Source organism: Tamandua tetradactyla, chromosome 2 (genome assembly GCF_023851605.1).
Source record: "Tamandua tetradactyla isolate mTamTet1 chromosome 2, mTamTet1.pri, whole genome shotgun sequence".
In the NCBI taxonomy this organism is placed as follows: Eukaryota; Metazoa; Chordata; class Mammalia; order Pilosa; family Myrmecophagidae; genus Tamandua; species Tamandua tetradactyla.
In genome coordinates, this window is record NC_135328.1 from 172614970 (window position 1) to 172641348 (window position 26379).

Consider the following 26379-nt stretch of genomic DNA (forward strand, 5'->3'; position numbering starts at 1 on the left):
CTTGAGGGCCTTCAACACTGTTCAGGTGCACAGGGTCCTATATAAAGAAAGAGGAGTAATCAATGCTAGGGGAAAGGAAATAAAGCACGACCCGGAGATCCTGGCCCTCCTGGAAGCAGTATGGGCCCCTGCAAAAGTTGCCATCATCCACTGCCCCGAGCATCAGTCAGGGGATGCAGCAGTAGTTCAAAGGAACTGTCTGGCTGATAAAGAAGCCAAGGCAGCTACCTTAAGGGGAACCCACTCCTCTTTAATAGCAGCACTTCTACTGGTACCTATAAGTGGCCTACAGCCAAAATATTCAGAGGGTGAACATATCTGGCCGAGCCTAGAAGGTGATGCCCTCCTACTGAATGGATGGTGGAAATTCAAGGATGGTTGATTAGCAATCCCAGAAGCACTCGGCCCAGTAGTGGTTTCATAAATTTATGAAAATAGTCATTGTGGTAAAACAGTCCTAGAGCAGTTTCTTCAACAGTTCTTTTACATTCCTTGGCTGCATCAACTTGCCTGAGCAGTTTGTGCTAAATGTGTAACTTGTGCTCTAAACAACTGGCAAGGGCCACCCCCGTGCCCCAGAAATTAAAGCTGTGGGACAAATGCCATTCGACAACATCCAGGTAGACTTCACAGATCTTCCCCAAGCAAGGGGATACCTCTACTTATTAGTAGGAGTCTGTACTTTCTCAGGTTGGGTGGAAGCCATTCCAGCTTGCTCAGAAAAAGCCCAGAAAGTAGTTTGGTTCTTGTGCAAATATATCATTCTGCAGTATGGCCTGACCAAGCTCTCTGGGCTCTGACAATGGACCAGCATTTGTGGCCCAAATTATACAAAATTTCAGCAAAGCCCTTTGGATAAAGTGGAATCTCCACATATAGGCCGCAGAGTTCAGGAAAAGTGAAGCTAATGAATCTCACCCTGAAATCACATTTGAAGAAACTCTGTCAGGAAACCAATCTAAAATGGACTATGTTCTCCCTATAGCCTTGTTAAGAGTAAGATGCAGTCCCACAAAATAAACTGAATTTTCACCTTTGAAGTTTTGTTCAGATGGCCTCCACCTCTGATAAAAGAACTCCAAGGAAATATTACACAATTTGGAGAATTGACCTTAAGAAAGCAACTCCAGGGCCTAAGCTCCACCCTGTCTCAGCTGCACACCTGGGTAAATGAAAGATTCCCACTACAATTAACACCCCCTGTGCACTCCTTTACCCCAGGATCGTTAGTCTGGGTAAAAGATTGGAAAAAATCAGGCATTAACACTCACCTGATTAGGGCCCTATATAGTCCTCCTTTCCACCCCTACAGCTGTCAGCATTGCCAAGATCATCCCCTGGATCCACCACTCCCAGTTGAAATCTGGAAATGGCTCAACCCCATCTTGGAAGTGCCAGACTAACCCAGAAAACCTGCTGCATCTGACCCTGCATAAAGAACTCACCTGCCCTGCCCCAGCCACTCTGGAGCTGGCTGGTCTATGCATAGCTGAAGGCTGAGGAAATCTGACTCCAAGCCTTGCTTCAGTCACTCCAGGGCTGACTGATCTATGCATGGCTGAAGCTTGAAGAGCTGCTTTAGTAGTCATGTTTTAACTTAGTCTTCCATGAAATGAGTGATATAGTTTATCATGCCTGTAGTTTAGCATTCTTTATCCTTGTGTTCGTGTTTTGTCATGCATCTAGCAATTTTAGCGCTTGCAGAAGAAGTCCGTATTCATTATTTCCCAAATAACTCATTTTATTTTAATTTGATGGCATCATCCATATCCAGGCAACTCCTCCCTTCCTATATAAGTTGCAGAATGCTGTTTTTGTCCCTAGTCTATCTTGCCTCTTCCCTTTGTCCCTTTGGGATCACCACCCTAGGCTCCTGCCACAAGTGCATCCATACTACCTGGATCGGAGGCACAGTCACTGCCTCCCACCTACTTCATCTCAGAGGCCTACACCCCTTAAGCTGTCATATATATGAATTAGTTCCCATAAGCGAAAATGATGCTACATCTATGGAATAAAATGTGATGAATAATATCATCAAAAGGGGAGAATGAAGTAGTGCATTAGAGTGGCCCCAGTATTATTACTTTATTTCCTTACTAAAATGACTTTATGAATTTTGCGTACTCTCAAGAATATATAAAAAAACATGCTTTCTGAAAGAGGTAGTGAAACAAAATATCTGCTGCATCTGCCTAGTCATGTCCAGGCCCACCTGGATAGCAAGATGAAATGTCTGCTTTCCAGATAAAAGAAATCAGCTAACAGCCAGAGCTTATAGCACCACCTCTGTCCATTCCCATGGTAATTCCCGCCCTGCATGTTCTGTTTCTGTATTTTTCCAGAATTTACAACACCACCCTTGCCTTTTCCCATACTCCCACCTGCTGGCTAGCCTATATATCTGGAGACAAAGGATATTCAGGGTTCAGACTTTGGACAGAAGTCCTCTGAGTCTGCTGCGGCATTAAAAATTTGTTCACATCTCAGAGACTTCGGTGCTTTCTTTTGTGGTGTTCAGAGTTTTCCCTACTTCAGTAGAAGTCACTTAGAAAGTGGGAGCTATTCTTTTTCTTCTCCTTCTCTTCATCACTTTTGCATTAGTCCGTGTCTAATTTCTAATCGTATCTGCAATTTCTCCACATACAGAACCCACGTTCTAACATTAAACAATAATTTTCAGTTCCTTGAATGCATCATGGTTTTCACACAACTGTGCTGTTGTACATGTTTTTTTCTTTGCCCATATTGCTTTCCTCGACTTGTCTGCCTGTTGAACATTTCATATTTTAAAAGTGAACTAAAATTTAACTGTTTTGTGTAGTTCTTCCTGACAATGTTTATAAGTTTTGAGATGGAGTTAGGCACTTCCTTATCTGTGACCCTTTGGTGCCGTGCCTAAATCTTTTATTTTATTACCTAACATATTGTATTATAATTACTTGTTTTTATGTCTTGTCTTCCTTGTTAGCAGGGTAAGAACTATCTTGGTAATCTTATCTCCAGTACCTACCATGGAGGCAGAAATCTAGTAGTCTTCAGTAAGTGTTTGATGAATAAATTAGGGGATGAATACAATAGTATACCTGAAAATTTTCAGATGAGAGATGCCATTTTATTTCTTAGGTAATTCTGGGAGTGAAATTTTTGGTTGGTTTCTAGACTTAGAGATTTAATAATTTTTTTTCTTAAGCATCAGTGATCATGGAATTTATACACTCTATATTACATAGTTATGATATTAGGAAAGTGATGCAATTACTCTGTACCAGAAGAGAAATGTACTCTTGTGGACTAAGGTGTGGACCCAGATCTGATTTCTTTCTTTTAGACTTCTTGATGTTCCATGGGAAGAAAAGATTCACATTATCATTGTCAGCTTGCAACCCTATCAAATGATAAAAGTAGGATCGTAGAAGTGCCTTTGAGAGGTGTTGAGCAAATTATGATGAATGCTGAGACATTTGGCAAAGTAAGTACTTTTAGGAATTCTGCCATGTAGTCAGGTTCACAAGTACCACTGTACTCGTCAATCACTAGTTTATGATTTTTAGTCATATATGCCATGTAAAGTTTAACTAAAATGTGATCTTATGTGGATTTTGCTGCCAACCAATTTCATCTCTACTGTTTGTTGCCCAATTTCTTGTAAATATATTCTATACATGTTACTATTATGTTGTTCTTTGATGGTAACTGAAGACTTGTCATATTCAGTGGTTTTCCCTAAGTCATTATCCTTATCAACATTTTTGTGCTATTTTATGTCAGTCCTGTATAATTCAACTAAATTCACTTCGTCATTTATTTAGTAGTTCATCCAGAAAATACTTAGTAAACTTTAACTTTGTGCCAACCATTGTGCTAGTTTTGCAGTTTCAGTTTCTTGGTAGACATCCCCTCTGATGTTTCTCTCCCAAGACTTTATATCTCTCAAACCTTCCCCCTATCCTGGCTTTACTGTTTCCATGAATACTGCTTTTCAAATTACTTTGAAAAACCATTTCAAATTACTTATGATCTGAACTGTGAAACTTATATGATTTCTTCTTTCCCCTTGTCTCTATATCTTATTACTTACCAAGTCCTTGTCAGGTGTTGATCAGAACCAAACCTTTGACGAGAGTCATAGTGGCCCCTGGGTACTGGAGAGCCAGCCATTTAAAAAGAGCTTAGTAGACATCATCACCTGAAATTAATTTAGACCATACTACAACCTCTCCTTGAATTTCCACAAATACTACCTTATTTTTCTTTGCTAGTTCCTGACCTTGGTTTCATTCATAGCTCCTACTCTGATATCTAGTTTACTTACTTTTGGCATCTTCTCTTCTGACACCCAATCGCTAATTTGACCTCATTTTGATTTTACCACTGTTGTTGATATTTGATAAGTAGAGCCCTGTTAAGTGACTTTTGCCTTTGCTCCTTATCACCTTTTCTTTGAAATGGGAGTTGATTTTTTCTTGCTTTTTCAGAACTGATCCATGACACACCTCAATTTTCTGTGACATATCCTTTCTTTCTATTACCATTGTGCCCATTTCAGTTCATGCTTTATTAAAACCACATTTGGACCAGTGCAATATCTTTCTATTGTCTTTTCCACTTCCCCCTGCTACCTTTAGTTGATCCTATATATTAATGCCAAATTAATGGTCTTAAACTTTTGCTGGTATCAGTACATTCTTCTGTTCCTTAAAACTGACACTAAATAAACCACATTCCTTGGCCTTGTAGCCAAGGCTTTCCAGAGTCTAGGCTCAATCTACCATTTCTCTTAGTAGTGGAACTTTTAGTTCTTGACAAATTGGTCAACTCTTTTTTTCCAAAGCTATCTTGCATATTGGAATGGCTTAAAAGCTTTTTATTGATTTTTTAAAGTATAGATCCCTTGGTTCAAAGGATGTCTGTGTCATCCTTTCAATCCTTTTGAAACCTCATGGGTTTCAAAAAAAAAAACCTAAGGTTTTTTGATGTGCAGTTTGAAGATCATTGGTGTTAGCTCTTTCTTATATTTTATTTGAACAAACATTGCTATTTGTCTTGTACAAATGAGGCTCAATTTCAATGAATATTAGGTCATTTACCAATAAGTCATAATTTGCAAAACAAGGTCTGATACTAAACCAAGGTTGCTTCACAGGACACTCAGCTGACTTTGTATTGTGAGCTTCTTGAAGGGAGAAAAACTATTTTATACTTTTGTTGTATATTGTGAAGTACCCAGTAATTCATTGTTTAATAAATAGGTAGTAAATTTGTTTTTTTATCTCTTTTTATTCTTGGTGTTTTCTGGCACAGTGTTGGATATTCAGCATCATTGATAATGTTGACCTAAAACTTAGAGCTCTTGAGCATAGATGGAAATGAATATCAAATTATTTAGGGCCCAGGAATTTGAATCTGTGTTCACTACCGTATTTTTTCTTATTGTTTTACCTAACCATCCCCTGAGTTCCTATAAGTTTTATTTATTAGCTTGCAAATTCCTTGAAGACAGATACTATGGCATATTCTGTTTTAGATGCCCATCACACCATTCCTAACATATAGAATGACAATGCTTGTGTTCTGCTACATGCTTGTGAAGGATGGCAATACTTTGAAGAAGAGAAAAAAGAAACTACAGTCAATGAGAACATTTTACCTTGAAATTATAAGATAATATATAACATAAACTACATAATAAATTATATACAAATATGCATGATAGTGAATCCATTGCCTAGGGCCCTGTTAATTATCTTGTACCTGATGTGGCCCTCCTGGGAATCAGAACAGACCGTATTCATCTAATGGGAATAATCAGTGGCTAGGGCATTATGAAATATTTCTTCCTGAAATACACACAGAGTGACTGAATTGTACTGTTCTCAAGGCACATTTAGCTGGACAATTAAGTGGGAACTGGGAAGCAACTTTTGGCTAATAATGCCATAGTCTTGTCTCATTATTTATTGATGGTTTTACTATCTATAGTTGCTCCTACACCCTTTCCAGACTATAAGAAGAACTTTGTTAGATAATGGTACTCTAATTATCTAGTTGAATTATAATTTAAAGTTGCTGGTATGAGGGGATGGGGGAAAACTAGAGGAGGAAGCATCAGGGAAATGGTTACCAAACTAATTATAAACCGATTATATGTCATTAGAGTGGACAGTAGTTGGGGCCCTTACTGTTTTGGAACCACTTTGTTATTTTAGGTATATTTGTAGCCTTTAAGAAAGAAGAGAAGTTAGCAGCTCTTGGGAGTATAAAAGTACTGAATTTTGGCTCTGACAGTTGAATCATGAGATGAAATTGTTTTATATTTTTCACTTTTAATAATAATTTTTATTATCATTCACTTTTATTACAGCGCAGCTGGGATATTTTACAATGAAACATGGCTGGTTTTGTAAATGAATCATTTGTTTGATTCCATGCAATGGAACTCCTGTGGTGAATTTGGAAGCTTATGTGGCCATGAAGATTTCATAATCTTAGAACTGAATGAAATTCCCAAGAATGCTTTCATCTCACTGTATTAATATTTTTATAAGATACAATCATTCAGCAATTGACCATTAAAAATCTTTGTTTTTAAGAGTACTACAACTGCAGTTAGGTCTTATGTGCCTTTATTAGTAATAATAAAACCTTGAGGTGGTCAGCATGCTTCAGGAAAATGAATATAATAAATCAACATATACCATAAGATTCCTTCTCTTGAGAAAAGAATTGGGTTTTACTGTATGTTATAGAAACCCCAAAATAATAGTGGCTTCATTAAGGTATAATTATATGTCACTTATATTAAAAACATAAAGATGTAGGGAATCTAGGGCATGTTTGGTAGCTCCTTGGTGATAAAAGATCAAGATCCCTTTTATATTTCTTCCCCACCATTCCTAAACTTCCTCTTGATCCTCATAGATCAATATGGCTAGAGGTACAGCCATCATGTTCCAACAGCAGAAAGGAGGAAGGAGAAGGTAAAAGGAGTACACCTTCTAGCCAAATCACATTCCCTTAAGAGCCTTCCCCCAAGCTTCATATTTATGAATGATTGCCCAGAATTTAACCATATGACCATAACCAGTATAATAGAGGCTGGGAAATGAAGATTAAGAAAATCTAGGCATATTGCCAACCACATAAAAGTGGAGTTCTGTTCCCGAGAATAAAGATTAGAAAAGTTATTGCATAGATATCTAGCAGTTTTAGCACTTTGATGATCTAATTGTAGTGTTTCAATAATTCTGATCTCTGTGATTAAGCATTAAAATATGCAAAGTTTTGTTCAGTTTTTCATTTATTTATATTTTTTGTGCATGGGCAGGAACCGGGAATTGAACGCGGGTCTCCAGCATGGCAGGTGAGAACTCTGCCTGCTGAGCCATCGTGGCCCACCCAGTTTTATTCAATTTTTAATAAAATTACAGCTCAAATTAATTAAGGGGAAATTTTAATTCAATTTGTAGTAAAACAATAATAGGAAGTGCCGAATTATTTTCAAAAATGGTTGTACCATTTTACATTCCCACTAGAAGTGTATGAGAATTCCCATTGTTGTACATTTTTGCCAACACTTTCCAAGATTCTCTTTTGTTGATATGGCTTCCTTTGTATTGCTGGGATTTTCTTTCTGGACTTAGAAAAATAATGTTGGATTTGTCTATCCTGCTTTCTTTTGAATTTGAGGAGTCAGTGAACAGAAGTTAAAAGAACATGGGCTTTGGCACCAGAGATACTGAATTTTGATGGATTTTTTTTTTTTTTTTTACTTTTGCATGATTTCTTCACTTGTAAAATGGGATGAGAATTTTATCTGAAAGAGATAATATAAAAATAAGTAAAGACATATGTATAAAACACATTATGTGACACATAGTAGAGCCTTAGTAAGTGAATAAGTGATTGAAATTTCAACTTTTCTCCTTATCAGAAATGATTGCTCCTGCTCACCTCTTGTGATTTTCTGTACCACTTTTATTGAACTTATCACAAACTTTGTATATCTTTATAATTTCCTACTGTATGTTGTTATATTTCCAAAGTACAGTGATGGCAGATTATTGAAGGCAGTGATTATAGTGGTTAAGTGCATAGTTCTGGAAGCAGTTTTATTGGGTTCAAATCTTAGTCCAACTATGGCCCCCACCTTTAAAGAGCTGTAACTGAAGTGTAATTGATATGCAATGAAGAGCATGTATTTAAAGTGAACAATCGGATACATTTTGATATATGCATACATCTTGGAAAACATCACCACAATCCATAATCCCAATGTTTCCTTGTGTCCCTTGGTAATCTCTCCATATCATTGTGATCCCCAGGAAACAAACAGTCTTTCTGCTCTGGTAGATTTGTTTGCATTTTCTGTAATTACACATAAATGGAATCATACAGTTTGTATTTTTTGGTCTAGCTCCCTTTTTACTAGCATAATTAATTGATATTCATATATATGGGTGTTTCAGTAGGTTATTACATTTTTTAAATTTTTTATAAATTTTTAATTTTTTTATTAATTAACGGAAAAAAAGAAATTAACCCAACATTTAGAAATCATACCATTCTACATATGCAATCAGTAATTCTTAACATCATCACATAGATTCATGATCATTGTTTCTTAGTACATTTGCATCGGATTAGAAGAACTAGCAACACAACCGAAAAAGATATAGAATGTTAATATAGAGAAAAAAATAAAATTAATAATAGTAAAAAACAAAACAAAACAAAACAAAACAAAAACCTATAGCTCGGATGCAGCTTCATTCAGTGTTTTAACATGATTACTTTACAATTAGGTATTATTGTGCTGTACATTTTTGAGTTTTTGTATCTAGTCCTGTTGCACAGTCTGTATCCCTTCAACTCCAATTACCCATTTTCTTACCCTGTTTCTAACTCCTGCTGGACTCTGTTACCAATGACATATTCCAAGTTTATTCTCGAATGTCCGTTCACATCAGTGGGACCATACAGTATTTGTCCTTTGCTTTTTGGCTAGACTCACTCAGCATAATGTTCTCTAGGTCCATCCATGTTATTACATGCTTCATAAGTTTATCCTGTCTTAAAGCTGCATAATATTCCATCGTATGTATATACCACAGTTTGTTTAGCCATTCTGCTGTTGATGGACATTTTGGCTGTTTCCATCTCTTTGCAATTGTAAATAACGCTGCTATAAACATTGGTGTGCAAATGTCCGTTTGAGTTTTTGCCCTTAAGTCCTTTGAGTAGATTCCCAGCAATGGTATTGCTGGGTCGTATGGCAATTCTATATTCAGCTTTTTGAGGAACCGCCAAACTGCCTTCCACAGTGGTCGCACCATTTGACATTCCCACCAACAGTGGATAAGTGTGCCTCTTTCACCACATCCTCTCCAGCACTTGTCATTTTCTGTTTTGTTGATAATGGCCATTCATGTGGGTCTGATGTGATATCTCATTGTGGTTTTGATTTGCATTTCTCTAATGGCCAGGGACATTGAGCATCTCTTCATGTGCCTTTTGGCCATTTGTATTTCCTCTTCTGGTAGGTGTCTGTTCAAGTCTTTTTCCCATTTTGTAATTGGGTTGGCTGTCTTTTTGTTGTTGAGTTGAACAATCTCTTTATAAATTCTGGATGCTAGACCTTTATCTGATATGTCGTTTCCAAATATTGTCTCCCATTGTGTAGACTGTCTTTCTACTTTCTTGATGAAGTTCTTTGATGCACAAAAGTGTTTAATTTTGAGGAGCTCCCATTTATTTCTTTCTTTCTTCAGTGCTCTTGCTTTAGGTTTAAGGTCCATAAAACTGCCTCCAATTGTAAGTTTCATAAGATATCTCCCTACATTTTCCTCTAACTGTTTTATGGTCTTAGACCTAATGTTTAGATCTTTGATCCATTTTGAGTTAACTTTTGTATAGGGTGTGAGATATGGGTCTTCTTTCATTCTTTTGCATATGGATATCCAGTTCTCTAGGCACCATTTATTGAAGAGACTGTTCTGTCCCAGGTGAGTTGGCTTGACTGCCTTATCAAAGATCAAATGTCCATAGATGAGAGGGTCTATATCTGAGCACTCTATTCGATTCCATTGGTCGATATATCTATCTTTACGCCAATACCATGCTGTTTTGACCACTGTGGTTTCATAATATGACTTAAAGTCACGCAGTGCAAGACCTCTAGCTTCGTTTTTTTTCCTCAAGATGTTTTTAGCTATTCGGGGTACCCTGCCCTTCCAGATAAATTAGCTTATTGGTTTTTCTATTTCTGAAAAATAAGTTGTTGGGATTTTGATTGGTATTGCATTGAATCTGTAAATCAATTTAGGTAGGATTGACATCTTAACTATATTTAGTCTTCCAATCCATGAACACGGTATGCCCTTCCATCCTTTTAGGTCTTCTGTGATTTCTTTTAGCAGTTTTTTGTAGTTTTCTTTATATATTTTTTTGTCTCTGTAGTTAAATTTATTCCTAGGTATTTCATTCTTTTAGTTGTAATTGTAAATGGGATTCGTTTCTTGATTTCCCCCTCAGCTTGTTCATTACTAGTGTATAGAAATGCTACAGATTTTTGAATGTTGATCTTGTAACCTGCTACTTTGCTGTACTCATTTATTAGCTCTAGTAGTTTTGTTGTGGATTTTTCCGGGTTTTCGACGTATAGTATCATATTGTCTGCAAACAGTGAGAGTTTTACTTCTTCCTTTCCAATTTTGATGCCTTGTATTTCTTTTTCTTGTCTAATTGCTCTGGCTAGAACCTCCAACACGATGTTGAATAATAGTGGTGATAGTGGACATCCTTGTCTTGTTCCTGATCTTAGGGGAAAAGTTTTCAATTATTCCCCATTGAGGATGATATTAGCTGTGGGTTTTTCATATATTCCCTCTATCATTTTAAGGAAGTTCCCTTGTATTCCTATCTTTTGAAGTGTTTTCAACAGGAAAGAATGTTGAATCTTGTCAAATGCCTTCTGTGCATCAATTGAGATGATCATGTGATTTTTCTGCTTTGATTTGTTGATATGGTGTATTACATTAATTGATTTTCTTATGTTGAACCATCCTTGCATACCATACCTGGGATGAATCCTACTTGGTCATGATGTATAATTCTTTTAATGTGTTGTTGGATACGGTTTGCTAGAATTTTATTGAGGATTTTTGCATCTATATTCATTAGAGAGATTGGCCTGTAGTTTTCTTTTTTTGTAATATCTTTGCCTGGTTTTGGTATGACGGTGATGTTGGCTTCATAGAATGAATTAGGTAGTTTTCCCTCCACTTCGTTTTTTTTGAAGAGTTTGAGGAGAGTTGGTACCAATTCTTTCTGGAATGTGTGGTAGAATTCACATGTGAATCCGTCTGGTCCTGGACTTTTCTTTTTAGGAAGCTTTTGAATGACTGATTCAATTTCTTTACTTGTGATTGGTTTGTTGAGGTCATCTATTTCTTCTTGAGTCAAAGTTGGTTGTTCATGTCTTTCCAGGAACCCGTCCATTTCATCTAAATTATTGTATTTATTAGCGTAAAGTTGTTCATAGTATCCTGTTATTACCTCCTTTATTTCTGTGAGGTCAGTAGTTATGTCTCCTCTTCCATTTCTGATCTTATTTATTTGCATCTCTCTCTCCTTCTTTTTGTCAATCTTGCTAAGGGCCCATCAATATTATTGATTTTCTCATAGAACCAACTTCTGGTCTTATTGATTTTCTCTATTGTTTTCATGTTTTCAATTTCATTTATTTCTGCTCTAATCTTTGTTATTTCTTTCCTTTTGCTTGCTTTGGGATTCATTTGCTGTTCTTTCTCCAGTTCTTCTAAGTGGACAGTTAATTCCTGCATTTTTGCCTTTTCTTCTTTTCTGATAAAGGCATTTAGGGCAATAAATTTCCCTCTTAGCACTGCCTTTGCTGCGTCCCATAGGTTTTGATATGTTGTGTTTTCATTTCATTCGCCTCGAGATATTTACTAATTTCTCTTGTAATTTCTTCCTTAACCCACTGGTTGTTTAAGAGTGTGTTGTTGAGCCTCCACGTATTTGTGAATTTTCTGGCACTCCGCCTATTATTGATTCCCAATTCCCTTTATGATCCGAGAAAGTGTTGTGTATGATTTCAATCTTTTTAAATTTGTTAAGACTTGCTTTGTGACCCAGCATATGGTCTATCTTTGAGAATGATCCATGAGCACTTGAGAAAAAGGTGTATCTTGCTGTTGTGGGATGTAATGTCCTATAAATGTCTGTTAAGTCTAGCTCATTTATAGTAATATTCAGATTCTCTATTTCTTTATTGATCCTCTGTCTAGATGTTCTGTCCATTGATGAGAGTGGTGAATTGAAGTCTCCAACTATTATGGTATATGAGTCTATTTCCCTTTTCAGTGTTTGCAGTGTATTCCTCACGTATTTTGGGTCATTCTGGTTCGGTGCATAAATATTTATGATTGTTATGTCTTCTTGTTTAATTGTTCCTTTTATTAGTAGATAGTGTCCTTCTTTGTCTCTTTTAACTGTTTTACATTTGAAGTCTAATTTGTTGGATATTAGTATAGCTACTCCTGCTCTTTTCTGGTTGTTATTTGCATGAAATATCTTTTCCCAACCTTTCACTTTCAACCTATGTTTATCTTTGGGTCTAACATGTGTTTCCTGTAGACAGCAAATAGAAGGATCTGTTTTTTAATCCATTCTGCCAATCTATGGCTTTTGATTGGGGAATTCAGTCCATTAACATTTAGTGTTATTACTGTTTGGGTAATACTTTCCTCCACCATTTTGGCTTTTGTATTATATATATCATATCTGATTTTCCTTCTTTCTACACTTTACTCCATACCTCTCTCTTCTGTCTTTTCGTATCTGACTCTAGTGCTCCCTTTAGTATTTCTTGCAGAGCTGGTCTCTTGGTCACAAATTCTCTCAGTGACTTTTTGTCTATAAATGTTTTAATTTCTCCTTCATTTTTGAAGGACAATTTTGCTGGATATAGGAGTCTTGGTTGGCAGTTTTTCTCTTTTAGTAATGTAAATATATCATCCCACTGTCTTCTAGCTTCCATGGTTTCTGCTGAGAAATCTACACATAGTCTTATTGGGTTTCCCTTGTGTGTGATGGATTGTTTTTCTCTTGCTGCTTTCAAAATCCTCTCTTTCTCTTTGACCTCTGACATTCTAACTAGTAAGTGTCTTGGAGAACGCCTATTTGGGTCTATTCTCTTTGGAGTGCGCTGCACTTCTTGGATCTGTAATTTTAGGTCTTTCATAAGAGTTGGGAAATTTTCAGTGATAATTTCTTCCATTAGTTTTTCTCCTCCTTTTCCCTTCTCTTCTCCTTCTGGGACACCCACAGCACGTATATTTGTGCGGTTCATATTGTCCTTGAGTTCCCTGATACCCTGTTCAAATTTTTCCATTCTTTTCCCGATAGTTTCTGTTTCTTTTTGGAATTCAGATGTTCCATCCTCCAAATCACTAATTCTATCTTCTGTCTCTTTAAATCTATCATTGTAGGTATCCATTGTTTTTTCCATCTTTTCTACTTTATCCTTCACTTCCATAAGTTCTGTGATTTGGTTTTTCAGTTTTTGTATTTCTTCTTTTTGTTCAGCCCATGTCTTCTTTATGTCCTCCCTCAATTTATCGATTTCATTTTTGAAGAGGTTTTCCATTCCTGTTCGTATATTCAGCATTAGTTGTCTCAGCTCCTGTATCTCATTTGAGCTATTTGTTTGTTCCTTTGATTGGGCCATGTTCTCAATCTTCTGAGCGTGGACCGTTATCTTCTGCTGGTGTCTGGGCATTGAGTCAGATTTCCCTGGGTGTTGGACCCAACAAGGTTATAAGATTTTTCTGTGAAATCTCTGGGTTCTGTTTTTCTTATTTTGCCCATAGGTGGCGCTCGTGGCACACGTTTGTCTCACGTGTTTGGAAGGCCCCCCCCCCATTACCGTTCTCCCTGGCCTGGGGATTTCCGATCCAATTCTCTCAGTTGGTCCGGGGTGGCCGTGCGTGGTGTGGGCGTCAGCCGCCGTGGCTTGAGGGGACCCTTTGGCTCCTTTATTAATTCCCCTATTGGTGTTTGGTTGGACCCAGTCCCTACCACTGTCAGAAATTCCCTCCTCTCCCTGGAGGGGTGTCGGTCACCGGCCGCAGCGGCCCGGGGAATTCGCCACTGGACCAGGAAGCTGCCCGCGGGGGAGTGGCATCGGTCGCCGGCCACCGCGGCCTGGGGAATTCGCCACCAGACTAGAAAGCCGCCTGCGGGGGAGGGGTGTTGATCTCCGGCCGCCGCGGCCTGGGGAACTCGCCACCGGACCAGGAAGCCGCCCGTGGGGGAGGGGCGTTGGTTGCCGGCCACCGCGGCTTGGGTAGCCCTCTGATCCGAGACTCGTAGCCGGTCCAGGAAGCCGCCTGCAAAAGAGGGGCACCGGCCGCCACGGCTTGGGAAACTTGCCTCTCCGAGAGTCTCAGCCGGCCCGGGAAGGAGGGAGGGAGGTGCTCTGGCTGTCAGCTGCCGCTGCTCGGAGAGTTGCGCGCGATCGGGGATCTCACCGCAGCAGAGTCTCGCAGTCAGTCTCGCCAGAACGAGACTGGGGTACGCTGTGTGTCCATTCCGTGCCGTGGCCCCGGGAGCTGTTCTGCACTGTTTCTGTTCACCTAATAGTTGCTCTGGAGGAGGAACTAAGACACACGTACCTTACTAAGCCACCATCTTCTCTCCTGAGACCAGGTTATTAATTTTTAATGCTGAGAAATATTCCATTGAATGAATATGCCACAATTTGTGCTGTTTTCGGTTTTTGATTATTACAAATAAAGCTGCTATGAACATCCATGTACTAGTGTTTGTATGGACACATGCTTTCATTTATCTTCAGTAAATACCTAAGAGTGGAAAGGCTAAGCCATACGGTAGGTGTATTTTTACTTTGTCAGGAAGTGCCGAACTATTTTTGAAAATGGTTGTACCATTTTACATTCCCACTAGAAGTGTATGAGAATTCCCATTGTTGTACATTTTTACCAACACTTAGTATAGGCATTCTTTTTAGAATTTAACTTTTCTTTTTAGGAACACTGGATCCACCAAGCAACTACTTCTTCTTCCTCCCTTACCCTATCTCCAGATAATCTCTAATCTTTTCCTCCCTACAAATTTGTTACATATATGTTTGATATAACTGAAATTATACAGTATTTCTCTTTATTTGCTTTGCTTATTTCACTCAGCATAATGTCTTCAACGTTTACCTATGTTGTGGCATTTATCAGAACTTTGTTCCTTTTTATGGATGAATAATATCTTGTTTATCCATTTATCTGTTGATGGGCTACTGGGGTTTCCACCTTTTGGCTACTGCAAATAGTGCTGCTATGAACATTGGTGTACAAGTCTCTGTTTGAATACTTGTTTTCAGTTTCTTTTGGTTAATACCTAGGAGTGAAATTGTTGTGTCATGTGATAATTCTGTTCTTAAGTTTTTGAGGAACTTTTAAACTTTTCTCTGCTGGCTGCCCCATTTTCTTTTCTACCAGCTATTCATGAGGCTTCCAGTTTCTCCACATCATCTCTGACACTTGTTATTTTCCAATTTTTAAATGATAGCTATCCTTGTGTTGTTTAGTAATACCTTATGGTAGTTTTGATTTGAATTTCCCTAATGACTTATGATCTTGAACATCTATTCATATGCTCATTGGCCATTTGTATATCTTTGGAAAAATGTTCAAGTTGTTTGACCGTTTTTTTTTTACATTTTTTTGCTGTATAATATAGCACATATACAAAGCAAAGAAAAAAAAAAAAAACAATAGTCTTCAAAGCACTCTTCAACAAGTAGTTACAGGACAGATCCCAGAGTTTGTCATGGGCTACCGTACCATTATTTCCTTCGAGCTGCTCCAGAATATAGGAGGCTAGAAAAAATAAATATTTTTTTTATCATCACAATTGACATTTTTTTCTTTTATTTTTGTAAAAAATAACGTATATACAAAAAAGCAATATATTTCAAAGCATAGCACAACAATTAGTTGTAGAACAGATTTCAGAGTTTGGTATGGGTTATAATTCCGCAGTTTTAGGTTTTTACTTTTAGCTGCTCTACGATACTGGAGACTAAAAGAAATATCAATTCAGTGATTCAGCAATCATATGTTTGTTAAACCCTACCTTCTCTCTATAACTCCACCATCACCTTTGATCTTTTTAACCCTTACTTTAGGGGTATTTGGGAAATGGCTATTCTAAATTTGTCATGTTGGAAGGGGCTGTCAATAATATGGGATAGGGAAATGAAACTAGTTGATGCTCTGGAGAGGGTGGGCCCTTTAGGTTTCAGGACTTATCTGGTACAAGGATCCATCTGGATGTTGTAGGTTAGGTTACGGGAAAGTTACTCCAGGGCATGGAAACTTTTTAGAATCTTATATAATCCCCTAAGTGTTTCTTAGGATTGGTTGGGATCATTTTGATTGGGGTTTGCCAAATTGTGATCAGTAGCAATGTCTAACTGAAGCTTATGTAAAAGTGACCTCCAGAGTAGCCTCTCACCTCTATCTGAACTCTTTCAGCCACTGATACTTCATTACAATTCTTTTCCCCTTTTTGGTCAGGATGGCATTGTTGATCCCCATGGTGCCAGGGCCAGACTCATCCCTGGGAGTCATCTCCCACACTACCATCCCTGGAGACTTTTCACCACCCCCATGTAGGGGGGAGGGCAATAATTTCACTAGCAGAATTGGGCTTAGAGACAGTGAGGCCACATCTGAGCAACAGAAGAGGTCCTCCAGAAGTAATTCTTAGGTGTACCTATAGGTAGCCTAATTTCCACTACATACATAAGCTTCACAAGAGTTAAGCCTCAAGATCCAAGTCTTGGCCTATTGATTTGGGTGTCCCTAGCATTTGACACAGTGGTAAAGATATATAAAATAGCTTCTCAAAATCCAGAAATAATAATTACCACTCTGAACTAAATGTGTTGCTATAAGAGCTCACAATCTAGACCCCTGTTTTCTTATAAGTATTTTCTAAAGTAGACCACACAATAATTGTTGTTTTGTTTCTGGCTTATTTTACCTCACCAGATGTCCCACAGGTTCACTCACATTGTTGCATGCCTCACGACTTTATTCCTTTTTATAGCAGCACAATATTCACTCATATATATGCACCACTGTTTGCCAATCTACTTCTCAGTCAGTGCATCCTTCAGGCACCCACATTCGTTAGGCTTCATGTACAATGCTCAAAGTCCACAGTTCATCAAACTCTCAATTTTAGAAAATTTCAGTGTTCCCAAGATGAAGATAACTAATAAACATACCCTCACCAAATAGGAAAAGTTAAACCTCCCCTTAACTCTTGTCCCTCCTCCCATTATTTACCCTGGCTGTTGCTGTGGTACTGCTGATATTTTCCTGTTAAATATGGCCCATAGCATGCAATAGCAGTTTTCCCCCTGTACCCTAGACTTAAACATTCTTTGTACACTAATCATACCTTTGGAGTAGTTCTTGCAAGAACTTATTTATATTTCTAGTATTAATCAGTGGGACATATAGGTCTGTACAACCCCTTTCAATCACATTCACTTTCAGTGTGGTAACATTACTTATAGACCCACTAGAGAACTGCCTTCACTTCTATTTCCTTACATTTGAGTTCAACCTCATTAGCTAACTGTTCACTCATCTATAGCTTCTATGTATTTCTAAGTCCCCTATATTCTATATTATAAGCCTCTGATTTTACCTTCACCATGGTCATAAAAGTGGAATCATACAGTATCTATCCTTTCATGTTTGACTTATTTCAGTCAGTGTTATGTCCTCAAGGCTTATCCATCTTGTCTTGTGCTTCAGGACATCATTTTGCCTTACTGCTCATAATATTCATATGAATATACTACATTTGTTAATCCACGCATCTGTTGATGGGCATTTGGATTGTTCCATCTTTTGGTGATTATGAATAACGCTGCTGTGAACATCAGTGTGCAAATGTCTGTTTGTGTCACTGCTTTTAGCTCTCCTGGGTAAATACCGAGTAGTACTAATGCTGGGTCATAGGGCGATACAGTATTCAGTTTCCTAAGGAACTGCCAAGCTGTCTTCCATGGCAACTGTACCAGTATGCATTCTCACCAGCAGTGCCTAAGTGTCCCAATTTCTCTACATCCTCTCCAACATTTATAGTTTCTTGTTTGTTTAATAGCAGCCATTCCTATAGGTGTGATGTGGTATCTCATTGTAGTCTTGTTCTATGTTTCCCTTATAGCTAATGATAATGAGCATCTCTTCATGTGCTTTTGAACCATCTGTATTTGCTCTTCAGAAAAATGCCTGTTCGTATCTTTACCCCATTTTATAATGGGGATGTTTGTTCTTTTGTTGTTGAGTTGTATGATCTCTTTATGTATACAGGATATCAGAACTTTGTTTGATGTGTGGTTTCCAAAGATTTTCTCCTGATGAGTCAGCTGTCTTTTCACCTTTTTGACAAAGTCGTGATGTACAGAAGCTTTGATTTTGAGGAGTTTCCATTTATCTGTCTTTTCTTTTGTTGCTTGTGCTTTGGGTGTAAAGTTTAGGAAGCTACCTCGTATTACTAGGTCTTGAAGATGTTTCCCTACATTTTATTCTATGGTGCTAGTTCTTTTATTTAGGTGTTTGATCCCCTTTGAGTTAGTTTTTGTATCGTTTGTAAGGTAAGGGTACTCTTTCATTGTTTTGGCCATTGATATCCATGTCCATTTATTGAAAAGACTATTTTTTCCCAGTTCAGTTGATTTTGGGTCCTTGTTAAAAACCAGTTGACCATAGATTTCATGGTCTGTTTCTGCACTCTCGATTCGATTCCCTTGGTCAGTACTTCTGTGTTCCAGTACCATGCTGTTATGACCATTGTGGCTTTATAATAGCATTTAAAGTCAGCAAGTGTTAATTCTCCCACTTCATTCTTCTTTCTTAGGATGCTTTTAGGTATTCGGGGTCTCTTTCCCTTCCAGATGAGTTTGGTAACTAGCTTTTTCAAGTCTTCAAATTAGGTTGTTGGAATTTTGATTGATACTGCATTGAAAGATCAATTTGGGTAGAATTGGTGTCTTAACTATATTTAACCATCCTATTTATAAGCAGGGAATTTTTTTGCACCCATTTAGATCTTCTTTGATTTCTTTTAGCAAAGTTATGCAGTTTTCTACGTAGAAGTCCTTTACGTGTCTGGTTAAGTTTATTCCTAAATACTTGATTCTTTTAGTTGCTATTTTGAATGGAATTTTTTTCTTAACTGACTCTTCAGTTAGGTCTTTGCTTGTGTATAGAAACATTGCTAATTTTTGCAAATCATTTTTCACCCTGCTACCTTGCTGAATTTGTTTATTAGTGCAAGTAACTTTGTTGAAGATTTCTTAGGATTTTCCAAGTATAGTAGCATGTCATCTTCAAATAATGAAAGTTTAACTTCTTCCTTTCCAATTTGGATGCCTTTTATTACTTTGTCCTGCCTGATTGCTCTAGCTAGAACTTCCAGTACAATGTTGAATGATAGTGGTGACAGAGGGCATCCTTGTCTCATTCCCGATCTTATGGGGAAAGTTTTCTGTCTCTCTCCATTGAGTATGATGCTGGCTATGAGTTTGTCACATATGCTTTTTATCATATTGAGAATTGATTCTTACCTTTTGAAGTGTTTTTTTTTATCAGAAAAAGATGTTGAATTTGTCGAATGCTTTTTAAGCATCAATCAATATGATCATAGGATTTTTCCCTTTTGATTTGTTAATGTGCTGTATTTCATTAATTCATTTTCCTGTGTTGAACCATCCTGCATTCCTGGTATAAACCCTACTTGGTCTTGGTGTATAATTCTTTTAATGTGTTGTTGCATTAGATTTGCTAGTACTTTGTTGAGAATTTTTGCATCTGTGTTCATTAGGGAGATTGGCCTATAGTTTTCCTTTCTTATAGCATCTTTGTCCGGTTTTGGTATTAGAGCAATGTTAATTTCATAAAATGAGTTGGGTAGTGTTTCTTTTACCTCAATACACTGGAGTATTTGTGTTCTTTTTTGAATGTTTGATAAAATTCCCCTTTGATCCATTAGACCCTGGGCTTTTCTTGTAGGAAGATTTTTTGATGATTGATTGAATCTCTTTACTTGGGATTGTTTTGTTGAGATCGTCTATTTCTTCTTGAGTCAGTGTAGCTTGTTTGCTCATTTCTGTGTGTCCAGGAATTTGTCCATTTCATCTAAGTTTTCTAGTTTGTTGGTATATAGTTGTTCCTAGTATCCTGTTATGTTTTTTTTTTTTAATCTCTGTGTTCGTGGTAATGATCTCCCTCTCATTTCTGATTTTGTTTATTTGCATCCACCCTCTTTTTTTCTTTGTCAGCCTTGCTAGTGGTATATTAATTTTATTGATTTTCTCAAAGAATCAACTTCTGGTTTTATTGATTCTTTCTATTCTCCTATTCATTTAACTCTGCTTTAATCATTGTTATTTTTTCTTCCATTTTATTTGGGGATAATATGCTGTTCTTTCTCAAGTTCCTCCAGGTGAGCAATTGAGTCCTCTATTTTTGCTCTTTCTTGTTTTTAAACATAGACATTTAGGGCAATAAATTTCCTTCTCAATGCAGCCTTTGCCACATCCCATAAGTTCTGATAGTTTTATTCTCATTTCTCATTATTATTCATCTCCAGATAGCTACTAATTTCTCTAGCAATTTCTTCTTTGACCCACTGGTAGTTTAAGAGTGTATTATTTAACCTCCACATATTTGTGAAATTTCTCTTTCTTTGGTGGTTATTGTTTTCCAGCTTCATTTCATTGTGATCAGAGAAAGTGATTTGAATAATTTCAATGTTTTTAAATTTATAAAGACCTGTTTTGTGCCCCAGCATATGATCTATCCTGGAGAATGTTCCATGAGCACTGGAGAAGAAAGTATATCCTGGGGTTTTGACCTATATATGTCTGTGAGATCTAATTCATTTATCATATTGTTTAAGTTCTCTATTTCCTTGTTGATCCTCTGTGTGATTGTTCTGTTTATAGGGGGGAGTGGTACATTGACGTCTCCTACTATTATTGTTGAAACGTTTATTGCTCTCTTTAGTTTGGCCAATATTTGTCTCATATACTTTGGAGCTCCTTGGTTGGGAGCATAAACATTTATGATTGTTATTTCTTCTTGGCTAATTGTCCCTTTATTAATATATTGTGCCCTTCTTTGTCTCTTATGATGTCTTTACATTTAAAGTCTATTTTGTCTGATATTAGTATACTCCTCCTCATTTCTTTTGGTTACAGCTTGCATGATTCATCTTTTTCCATCCTTTCAATCATTTTTTGTCCTTGTGTCTCAGATCAGTATCTTGTAAGCAACATATAGTGGGATTATATTTCTTAATCCATTCTGCCAATCTATTTTTTTTTTTTGGCATGGGCAGGCTCCAGGAATCGAACCCAGGTCTCTGGCATGGCAGGTGAGAACTCTGCAACTGAACCACTGCCTGCCCAGTCTATATCTTTTAAGTGGCAAGTTTAGGCCATTAACATTCAGAGTTATTACAGTAAAGTGTTTCCTGAATCCACCATCTTATCCTCTGGATTTTACATGTCAGATCTATATATTCATTTCCCTTTTTCTCTTTTTATCCTTTGTTTCCCTTACTGGTGCTTTTCAACTCTGTCCCCTCTTCTAGACCTCCTTCTCCTGCCTTTTTTTAAATTAAAAAAAAATTTTTTTTACAGCTTTTTAAAGGCAGAACTCCTTTTAGTATTTCTTGTAGGGCCAGTCTCTTGTTGACAAATTTTCTTAGTATTTGTTTGTCTGTGAAAATTTTAATCTCTCCCTTACTTTTGTTTTCAAAGCATAACAGATTTATTGAGGGGATAAATCAGGGAGAAAGCAGGTGGGAGAGCAAAAAGGAGAAAACAAGTAGGAGTCTGAAAATGGCTCCTGCCTGGGGAGCCAGCAGGAAGAAAGAGGTCTGCCTCACTTTTGAAGGTCAGTTTGGCTTGATACAAAATTCTTGGATTGAAGTCTTTCACTTTCAGTATCTTAAGCATATCATACCTCTGCCTTCTTGCTTCCATAGTGCCAGTTGAGTATTCTGAACTCAGTTTTATGTGGTTTCCTTTGGATGTCGTAGATTGTTTTTCTGTGGCTGCTTTCAGGATTTTCAGCTTCTCTTCAACATTTAACAGGCTGATAAGCATGTTTCTTGGGGAAGGCCTATTTGGATTTATTCAATTTGGGGTTCATTGGGATTATTTAATGCTCAGATTTATGTTCTTTTTAAGGGTTGGGAAGTTTTACCCTATTAGATCCTCAGTTAATCTTTCTAGCTCTGTGCTTTTCTTTCCTCCTTTTGGGAACCAATGATTCTTTTATTTGTACACTTTTTTTTTGTCCATCATTTCCCTGAGATCCAAGTCCAAATTTTCCATCTTTTTTTTTTTTTTTTGCCATTTTCTCTTTTGTGTGTTCAGAATCAGGTGTCTTATCCTCTTGTTCACTAATTCTTTCTTCTGCCTCTTCAAATTTGCTGTTGTGTGTCCCTAGTATATATATATATATATATATATATATATATATATATATATATATATATATATATATATATATATATATATATATATTCATGGGCAGGTATCAGGAATTCAACCCAGGTCTCCAGTATGGCAGGTGAAAATTATGTCACTGAGCCATCATAGCACTGCCCCCTAATATATATATATATATATTTTTTTTTAATGAGAATTCTTTTTTTTAATTAATTTATTTTTTTAAATAAAAAAACACCAAATAAATGCTAACATTCCTATTTTGATCATTCTTTTCTACATATATAATCAGTAATTCACAATATCAACACATAGTTGCATATTTGTCATCATGCTCATTTCCTAGAACATTTCATCAATTCAGAAAAGGAAATAAAAAGACAACAGAAAAAGAAATAAAATGACAACAGAAAAAGAAATAAAACAAAAACAGAGAAAAACAAAAAATATACATACCATACCCCTCACCCCTCCCTTTCATTGATCACTAGCATTTGAATCTAAATTTATTTTAACATTTGTTCCCCCTATTATTTATTTTGATCCCATATGTTTTACTCATCTGTTGATAAGGTAGCTAAAAGGAGCATCAGACAGAAGGTTTTCACATTCACACCGTCACATTATGAAAACTATATCATTATACAATCATCATCTAGAAACATGGCTACTGGAACACAGCTCTACATTTTCAGGCAGTTATCTCCAGTCTCTCCATTACATCTTGAATAACAAGGTGATATCTACTTAATGCATAAGAATAACCTCCAGGATAACCTCTTAACTCTGTTGGGAATCTCTCAGCCACTGACACTTTGTCTCATTTCCCTCTTCCCCCTTTTGGTCGAGAAGGTTTTCTCAATCTCTTAATGCTGAGTCTCAGCTCATTCTAGGGTTTTTCTTAATCCCTTGATGCTGAGTCTTAGCTCATTCTAGGATTTCTGTCCCACACTGCAAGGAAGGTCCACACCCCTGGGAGTCATGTCCCACATAGACAGGGAGAGGGTGGTGAGTTTGCTTGTTGTGTTGGCTGGAGAGAGAGGCCACATATGAGCAACAAAAGAGGCTCTCTTGGGGGTGACTCTTAGGCCTTATTTTAAGTAGACTTGACCTATCCTTTGTGGGGTTAAGTTTCACATGAACAAACACCAAAACCTGGGGCTCAGCCTGTAGCTTTGGTTGTCCACACTGCTTGAGAGAATATCAAGAATTCAACTTGGGGAAGTTGATTTCTCCCCATTCTCCCCATTCCCCGATGGGAACTTTGCAAATACTTTTCCATTCACTGATCAAATCACTCTGGGATTCATCGGGGCATCACTGTGGACAAACCAACAAAATCTCATGTCCTACCCAAGGTTCCATGTACTTATGGTGTTCAATCAAGCTATCTACATAAGTTATATTAGGAAATGCACTAGTCAAAATATAAATTTTGTACCAAATAAACATTTTTTGCTTTAGTCTCACACATAAATTGAAATTTAAAAATATTAATTATCATCTATTTTGGTACCCTACAGTAATGACCTTCCTTTATTCTTCCTCATGCAAAAACATTTTTAAAATTTGTACATTTAGTCACTATCATTATATACTGTAGGCATTCCTAGATTATACACTCTCAATCTTTATTGTCTATGTTTCTTCTTGAGGCCCCCAGCCCTCCTCCATCTATCATTTTCACATTCAGCTTCACCCAGTAATTTAACATAATTGTACTACAGTTAGGTCTTATTGTGCTGTCCGTTTCTGAGTTTTTATACTCAGTCCTGTTGCACAATCTGTATCCCTTCAGCTCCAATTACCCAATATCTTACCCTATTTCTATCTCCTGATGGTCTCTGTTACCAATGAAATATTCCAAGTTTCTTCACTAATGTCAGTTCATATCAGTGAGACCATACAGTATGACAAATACTTTAGTTTTTGGCTAATCTCACTCAGCATAATGTCCTTAAGGTCCATCCATGTTGTTACATACTTCATAACATTTTTCTGTCTTACAGCTGCACGATATTCCATTGTATGTATATACCACAGTTTGTTTAGCCACTCATCTGTTGATGGACATTTCCATCTCTTTGCAATTGTAAATACTGCTGCTATAAACATTGGTGTGCAAACATCTGTTTGTGTCCTTGCCCTCATGTCCTCTGAGTAGATACCTGGCAATGGTATTACTGGGTCATATGGCAATTCTTTATTTAGCTTTTTGAGGAACCGCCAAGCTGCCTTCCACAGCGGTTGTACCATTTGTCATTCCCACCAAGAGTGGAAAAGTGTGCCTCTTTTTCCACATCCTCTCCAGCACTTGTCATTTTCTGTTTTATTGATAATGGCCATTCTGGTGAGTGTGAGATGAAATCTCATTGTGGTTTTGATTTGCATTTCTCTAATGGCCAGGGACGTTGAGCATCTCTTCATGTGCCTTTTGGCCATTTGTATTTCCTCTTCTGAGTAGTGTCTTTTTCCCATTTTGTAATTGGGTTGGCTGTCTTTTTATTGTTGAGCTGAACAATCTCATTATAAATTCTGGATACTAGATCTTTATCTGATATATCGTTTCCAAATATTGTCTCCTATCGTGTAGGCTGTCTTTTTACTTTCTTGACGAAGTTCTTTGATGCACAATAGTATTTAATTTTGAGGAGTTTCCGTTTATTTATTTCCTTCTTCAGTGCTCTTGCTTTGGGTGTAAAGCCTAGGAAACCACCTCTAAGTATAAGATTTATAAGATATTTCCCTACATTTTTCTTCTAACAGTTTTATGGTCTTAGATCTAATGTTTAGGTATTTGATCCACTTTGAGTTAACTTTTGTATGGATATCCAGTTCCCTAGCACCATGTATTGAAGAGACTGTTCTGTCCCAGGTAAGTTGGCTTGACTGCCTTATCAAAGATCAATTGTCCATAGATGAGAGGGTCTATATCTGAACACTCTATAGTCTATTCAGTTGGTCAGTATATCTCTCTTTATGCCAGTGCCATGCTGTTTTGACCAGTGTTGCTTCATCACATGCCTTAAAGTCAGGTAGCATACGACCTCCGACTTTATTTGTTTTTCTGAGGATACTTTTAGGTATTTGGGACACCCTGCCCTTCCAGATAAATTTGGTTATTGGTTTTTCTATTTCTGAGAAGTAAGTTGCTGGGATTTTAATTGGTATTGCATTGAATCTGTAAATCCATTTAGGTAGAATTGACATCTTAACTATATTTAGTCTTCCAATCCATGAACACGGTGTGCCCTTCCGTCTATTTTGGTCTTCAGTGATTTCTTTTAGCAATTTCTTGTAGTTTTCTTTGTATAGGTCTTTTGTCTCTTTAGTTAAATTTATTCCTAAATATTTTATTCTTTTGGTTGCTCTTGTAAATGGAATTTTTTTCTTGATTTGCCCCTCAGAGTGTTCATTACTAGGGTATAGAAACACTACAGATTTTTGAGTGTTGATCTTGTAACCTGCCACCTTGCTGTACTCATTTATTAGCTCTAGTAGTTTTGCTGTGGATTTTTTGGGGTTTTCAACATATAGTATCATATCATCTGCAAACAGTGAGAGTTTTACTTCTTCCTTTCCAATTTTGATGCATTATATTTATTTTTCTTATCTAATTGCTCTGGCTAGAACTTCCAACACAGTGTTGAATAACAGTGGTGACAGTGAACATCCTTGTCTTGTTCCTGATCTTAGGGGGGCAGTTTTCAGGTTTTCCCCATTGAGGATGATGTTAGCTGTGGGTTTTCATATATTCTCTTTATCATTTTAAGGAAGTTCCCTTCTATTCCTATCCT

At 37.1% G+C, this 26379-nt stretch overlaps 1 protein-coding gene across 6 annotated transcripts in view; it reads left to right on the forward strand.

Moving 5' to 3' along the window:
• LOC143674264 (BEN domain-containing protein 5) overlaps nt 1-26379 on the forward strand; it is a 1810590-nt gene that overhangs the window by 56538 nt on the left and 1727673 nt on the right. The window contains exon 2 of one of the 6 annotated variants that reach the window (XM_077149717.1): nt 3332-3472. The exons of the other annotated variants lie outside the window; for them this stretch is intronic. The gene's annotated coding sequence lies outside the window, so the exon portion shown is untranslated. The remainder of the gene's footprint in view (nt 1-3331; nt 3473-26379) is intronic. 6 annotated transcript variants of the gene reach the window in all.